General features: G+C 33.1%; 1 long non-coding RNA gene across 1 annotated transcript in view; it reads right to left on the reverse strand.

Moving 5' to 3' along the window:
* LOC116633719 overlaps positions 1-5,460 on the reverse strand; it is a 143,335-nt gene extending 137,875 nt beyond the window's left edge. The window contains exon 1 of the long non-coding RNA XR_004299766.1: positions 5,344-5,460. This is a non-coding gene — a long non-coding RNA (uncharacterized LOC116633719). The remainder of the gene's footprint in view (positions 1-5,343) is intronic.
* Positions 5,461-7,624: the final 2,164 nt, after the last annotated feature.

The following is a 7,624-nucleotide window of genomic DNA, read 5'->3' on the forward strand; positions in this document are numbered from 1 at the left end:
CCTTCCTTCCTTCCTTCCTTCCTTCCTTCCTTCCTTCCTTCCTTCCTGCAGTCTAGTGGACATACAATGTTACATTAGTTTCAGGTGTACAATATAGTGAAGCTCTTCTGACTTTTAAAGGTGAGGAAACACAAATCCAGAATCTGTGTTTTAACGGCATTTCAAGGGATTCTTATTCTCTGTTGCTATAATTTTATTAGTGTTCCTACTTGCTATTCCTTGTGATCTGTCCACATAACCAAGATTTGCATGTATTTTCTTATTCTTTTTATTGTTCCAAGTGCTGCTTTTGAACTAGGTCTTTGATTGGATGCCCATATTTCTTCTCAGGGGTCCTAGGATATCAATGACGAAATCATTTTTTCTTTCTTTTCACTTTTAATTGCCTGCAAACACACTAGTTGCATTTATTCTTTAAGAATCTTCCAATGAGCCTTCTTCTTCCCTGAAGATCATATTCTTGGCTGTATTCCCTAAGTCATATTTCTTAGAATATTATGTCATTTCTGGCTTCCTCTTCCTTGGGCTAATCCATTAATCATTGAGAGTTATGTTACCTCTTCCAACATTTTACACAACCAGATCCTTAAAGGTTCCTAATGACTTCTTAATCATAAAGACATTTCCTTTACCACTATGCTGCTTAATAGCTCATTTGATGAAGTAAAAAGAGCACGGGTATTTTGATCAGAATTTTGTCCCTGTGTTATTTTCCATGTCTTTTTTACCCATATACACAGAATTTAGATAATTTGCAAGGCTGTTGTTTGACTAAATAATTTATGAAAAATACCCAAAATACTCACCTCACCACAATTTCATGTTCAGTATTTATAGATTGCATTTCTCCTACCAATCTATGTTTTATTAGATTATAAGTTACATGAGAGTAAACTGTTTTAATCTCTGTATTTTAATACACCCACAGTAACATACAGAGTAGTCATCAATAGATATTATTTTATGTAATGAAGTTATTTTCCTTTCATCTTGGTGAAACTAAACAACCTCTACAAAAATATGAGTTCTGTTTTTTGATTTCTCTGTAACATATTCATCTGGAAATAGTCTGCTACTCCCTTGGTGTCAGAAATCACCTGTATGGTGTCTAAATCTGCATTCCTGGCTTTGAAATCTTGAGTTCAAGTCCTACATATTTAGTTCATTGATAGTTTACTTGTGCTGCAAACTGAAAATAAGCTCTTTAGGTTAATGTTCCCATGTTACTTTGGGGAAGGGCTATGGTATAAAAATTATCAGCAATATTATCCTCCTGTTCATTGATATTATATCTCACCACTTATTTAAATGGTGCTTCCATCCTCTCAGGCACTATTTGCCTGGAAATACATTATCTATGACTAAGTTCAGCCAAGTAAATTGAAAATTGCATCTCTTACCGAAATACGCATCTGCAATTCTTTTCTTGTCTAACATTCTACCGTGTTTACTTTTACCTTAGAATGTTGAAAAAGAATAGTGAGTGCCCATTTTCTTTTTGTTGTTGTTGTTGTAATATATTTCTTCTGTTTATCTTTTTCTTCTCTTTTATTGTGGTAAGAACACTTAACATATGATCTATCCTCTTAACCAATTTTAAGTGTATAACTATTTATAGTTGTTATATATAACAACATTATTGTTGACTATAGGTTACAATGTTAGCAGATCTCTGGAAATCATTCATGTTGCTTAACTGAAACTTTATGCATATTCATTAGTAACTCCCCATTTCCCCCTCCTTGAAGACCCTGGCAACCACCATTCCACTCTTTGATTCAATGAATTTGACTATTTTAGATATCTCATGTAAGTGGAATTATGTCGTATTTGTCTTTGTATAACTGGTTTATTTCACTTAGCATAATCCTCAAAGTTCATCTTTTTTCATATAATGCAGAATTTTCTTCTCTTTTTCAGGCTGACTGGGATTCTATTGTATGTATATACTACATTTTCTTTATCCATCTGTTGATGGACATTTATGCTGTTTCCACATTTTGACTACTGTGACTAATGTTGCAATGAAAATAGGAGTGCTAGTATCTTGTTGAGATCCTAATTTCAAATATTTTGGATAAATATCCAGAAGTGGGATTGCTAGATTATACGGTAGCTCTATTTTTAATTTTTTGATGAAGCTATGTACAGTTTCTGTAGCAACTGTACCATTTTGTATTCCCACCAAAAGTGTGCAAGGGTTCTAATTTCTCCACATCCTCACCAACACTTGCCTTTTTTTAAATTGAAGTATAGTTGTCACGCAATGTTACATTTGCTTCAGATGTACAACATAGTGATTCAACAATGATATATTATACTATGCTCACAGATGTTCCTCAAAAAAAATTAAAAATAGAAACAACTTACAATCCAGTAATTCTATTACTGGGTATTTAACCAAAAAAAAAAAAAATAAAAACACAAATTCAAAAAAGATATATGTATCCTTATGCTTACTGTATTTTGTTTTTCTAATAATAGCCATGCTTAACAGTGTGAAGTGATACCTTATATTAATGGTGCTACAAAAAAGAAATCTACAGGTTAATACTCCTAATAAATACAGATGCAAAAATTCTCAACAAAATACAACTAGGCTGAATCCAATAGCACATTAAAAATTATTATACATCATAACCAAGTGGAATTTATCCCTGAGATACAAGGATGGTTCAACACACAAAAACTGTGATATGCCATATTAACAGAATAAAGAATAAAAATTATATGATCATCTTAGTAAATGCAGAAATAGAATTTGACCAAATTTAACACCTTTTTATGATAAAAAAAAAAAACAAAACTCTCAACAAACTAGGAATAGAAGGAAAGAAACTAACATAATAAAGACCATATATGGAAAGCCATACTTAATGGTGAAAAACTGAAAGCTCTTCCACTAATATCAGTAATAAGAAAAGGATGCCCACTCCCACCACTATTATTCAACATACTATTGAAAATCCTAGCCAGAGAAATTAGGCAAGAAAAATAAATAACAGACATCCAAACTGGAAAAGAATAACCAAAACTGTCTCTCTGTGCATATGACATGATCCTATATACAACAGCATATGACATGATCCTATATACAGACAACCTTAATCCTAAAGATTCCACAACTAAAACTGTTAGAACTGATGTAAAATTTCAGCAAAAGTTGCAGAATACAAAATCAATATACAAAAATAACTGTACACTAACAAAAAACTATTGGAAATTAAAAAGATAATCCCATGTACAACAGCACCAAAAAGATTAAAATAAAGTTAACTAAATAGATGAAAGACTTACACACTGAAAACTGCAACACATTAATAAAAAAAATTAAACACTAACAAACGGGAAGTCATCCTTGTTCATGGATTGGAAGACTTAATATTGTTACAGTGTCCATACTACTCAAAGTGAGCCAAAGATTCAATGTAATTACTATGAAAATAACAAAGCCATTTTATACAGAAATAGAAAAAAGGAACTCTAAAATTTATAAGGAACTTCAAAAGACCACAAATAGTCAAATTAATCCTGAGAAAGAACAAAGCTGGAGGCATCACACTTTCTGATTTCAAAATATAATGCATACAGTATTATGCTACAGTACTCAAAATGATAATGGTACTGGCACAAAGAAAAACATATAAACAAATAGAAGAAAAAAGAGAGACTAGAAATAAATCCACTCATATATGTCCACTGACAAGGGCATTAAGAATACACAACAAGAAAAGGACAGCCTCTTCAAAAACTGGTGCTAGGAAAACTGCATATCCACATGCTAAAAAATAGTATCAGACCCTTATCTTAGACCATGCACAGAAATCAACTGAAAATGAATTAAAGACCTACATGTAAGACTTGAAACTGTAAAACTCTTAAAAGAAAACAAAGGAAAAGTTTGGTCACAATAGTCTCTTCATGACTTCATGGAGATGACCACAAAAGCACAGGCAATAATAAGAGCAAAAATAAACAAGTGGGACTACATCAAACTAAAAAGTTTCTACACAGGGGCGCCTGGGTGGCTCAGTTGATTAAGTGTCTGCCTTCAGCTCAGGTCATGATCCCAGGACCCTGGGATAGAGCCCTACCTGGAGCTCCACACTCAGCAGGGAGTCTCCCTCTCCCTCTGACCCTCCCCCTGCTCGTGCTCTCTCTCTCAAATAAATAAATAAAATCTTTAAAAAAATTTTCTGCACTGCAAAGGAAACAATCAACAGAATTAAAAGACAACCTGCAGAATGGAAACAAATATTTTCAAACTATATATCTGATAAAGGGTTAATCTCCAAAATATACAAGAAACTCTTACAACTCAATAGCAAAAAAACTAATAACCTGATTTAAACATGAGTTAAAGACTTGAATAGACATTTGTTCAAAAAAGGCATATAAATAAATGGCCAACAGGTACATGAAAAAATGCTCAATCTCATCAATAATTAGGGAAATCAAAACTATAGTGATTTCCCATTTTCTACAAAATACAAATGAGGACATCCATGATCTGACCCCTGGCCTGTGTTTACAGCACTTCCGGTTCTTTATCTCACTGTTCCCTCTTATAAATAGCATATGTCAGCCACATTAGACTAGTCAGTATTACCAATATAGCTTTGGTAACTTTCCAATGATGTCCATCCTTCCTTTACTGCTGGAATGCTTCCCTCTCATTCCGATCATTCTTTGAAACCTACACAGTCTGCAAGGATTGGGCTTAGCTCCTAATGCCCAACTGCATTAAACCTTAGAATATCAGCCTGAAGTTAATGTTGGCTTACTTAGCCTTCTATAACACATAAATCCTTTTTTGGTGAGGGAATACTGATGAGAGAGCATTTATCATTATCTTCTTCTAAACATTATGTATATTTTATCTCTACTACTCATGTTTTAATTCTTGGAATCACGAACTCAGTCATAGATGTGTTTGTATTTCTGAAATTCCTGAGGAATGATTCTTGTATATCCTTTTATTACATCTGTATAGATCTTTATGTGACAAATTATTTCTGCATATATTATACTTTTTTGTTTGCTATAAAAAGCTTCATGAGACAAAAAAAGATAAAAACAGGATAAAATACTGTATGTCAGGGCAATTGCAGTGAGCTCATAACACATTTTGTTCTCATTTAATCAATACCAAAACTGTGGCTTTGAAATATTTGGAGGCTTGCAAAATATCGCAGCCCTGAGCAGAGGCTCAAAGACCACTTCACAATTATTTTAACTCTAAGATTTGGGAACAGCTTGCATTTGGGTAGTGTGAAATAAATGTGTCACATTTCATGAAGATATATCTCTATTTTATATTAATATGAGAGCATAATTGCTTACCTTGCTCGGGAGAATACAGAGGCCTGGTGTGGAAATGAGCAGTATCCTCTGTCTGCGTCAGCCTGGATCACTGAATCACAGCATGTATGACACACCGTAGAGTTTCTTGCACCAAGATCAGACATGGTGTGGGCAAGAAACATTTTTTTTTCTTTTTTTTTAAAGATTTTATTTATTTATTTGTCAGAGAGAGAGAGAGAGAGCACAAGCAGAGAGAGCTGCATGCAGAACAGACTGGGCAGGCAGAGGGAGAAGCAGGCTCCCCACTGAGCAAGGAGCCTGATGCGGGACTCCATCCCAGGACTCTGGGATCATGACCGGAGCCAAAGGCAGCCACTGAACTGACTGAGTCACCCAGGCATCCCAGGCAAGAATCAATTTTGTACGCAAAAGTTAAACCACAGTTTTTGTTTGTTTGTTAATGACTACATCATATTCTTGCTATCCTAATACAGCTCGCAATCCTACTACTCTAATTATTTGACTGTAGATTCTTCCAGGTTTTCTATGTAAATACACACCCTCACTTTGCAAAATCTCTTTTTTCCAATCACGATGCCTTTAAATTTTTGGCTTATTTCTATTATTTACTTACTTGCTAACTGTTAAATATAAGAAATACTGTGGACATACTTTACTTGCTCTTGATTTTTGAAGGGAAGCCTTTTAAAAATTTACTATTAAGTAATATACTTGTAAGTTTTTTATCAGTTTATCAGGTTAAGACAATTACTTTTGTCACTCTGTTTAGGGTTCTTTTACATTTAATCATGAATGGTATGAATAATGTAATGATTGTTTAAATCCATTGAAATAAACATGATTGATTTTTCTTAATCTGCTAATCTAGTATATGACATCAATGGATTTTTAAATATTCATCCAACTTTGAGTTATAGGGGGAAGATTATATTTTTAAATCAGTGTTAGATTCAATTTTCTAACATTGTTCATTTTTAAAATTTACATTAATGAGTGTAGCAGCCTATAATTTCCTTTTCTCCTAAGGTTTATGTATCAAATCTATAAAAGATTCATAAAATTATTTAAAGAGATTTGTTATTGTTCTTGTTTAATACTCCAAATTTTTGAAAGCTAGAATATTTTGCTTCTTGAATATTTGATGGAATTCATCATTAAGATGATTTGGGCATGATGATGGGTTTTTGGTTAATGTTTAAATATTGATTTCATTATTTTTAAAAAAATTTTTTGTATAGTTGACACATAATGTTACATCAGTTTCAGGTGTACAACATAGTGATTCAACTTTTCTATACATTATGCTGTGCTCCCCACAAGTGTAGCTCCCATCTGTCAGCATACAGCGCTATTACAATATCATTGACTATATTCTCTATGCTATACATTTTATTCCTGTGATTTATTAATTCCATAAATGGAAACTTGTATCTCCCACTTCCCTTCATCCATTTTACCCTTCCCTCCATACTCCTTCCCTCTTACAACTATCAGTTTGTTCTCTGTATTTAAACTTCTGATTTTGCTTTTTGTTTATTCATAGCCAAGATATGAAAGCAACTTAAGTGTCCATCAGTAGATGAACGGATAAGGGAGATGTGGTGTGTGTGTGTGTGTGTACACATTTACACAAAATAGAATATTATACAGACATAACAAAGGGTAAAATCTTGCCATTTGCAAGAACATGGCTGAACGTAGAGGGTATTATATTAAGTGAAATAAGTCAGTCAGAGAAAGACAAATACCATAGGAGTTCACTCATATCTGGAATCTAAAAAAAAAAAAAAAAAAAATTATTTCATTATTTAATAATGTGGAAAACCCATAATGTCTAATTTTTAGTTAATTATAGAAATTTCACTTTTTCTAGAACAATTTTCATTTAAAGCAACTTTTTCTTGCCTGCTAACATATATTTTATCATATTTTATCATTAATTTTTATTATTTGTACTACATCTTTAGTTTTGTCTCTTTCAGTTTTTGGGTTTTTTTAAGATTTTATTTATTTATTTGAGAGAAAGAGAGGGAGAGCACAAGCAGGGGAGGGGCCGAGGGAGAGGGAGATGCAGACTCCCTGCTGAGCAGGGAGCCTGATGCTGTGCTTGATCCCAGGACCCCAAAATCATGACCTAAGCCTAAGTCAGACATTTAACTGACTGAGCCACTAGGTACTCCCTCTTTTTAGTTCTTAATTGTATTTCTCCAGCAATGTTGTCAGGGTTTGGCCAATTTTATTAGACTTAGAATTATAAGAATTTAAAAAAGTTGATTCTCTGTATTTTTGAAATTCTTTT

Source organism: Phoca vitulina, unplaced genomic scaffold, assembly GCF_004348235.1.
Source record: "Phoca vitulina isolate PV1807 unplaced genomic scaffold, GSC_HSeal_1.0 scaffold8, whole genome shotgun sequence".
Taxonomy (NCBI): Eukaryota; Metazoa; Chordata; class Mammalia; order Carnivora; family Phocidae; genus Phoca; species Phoca vitulina.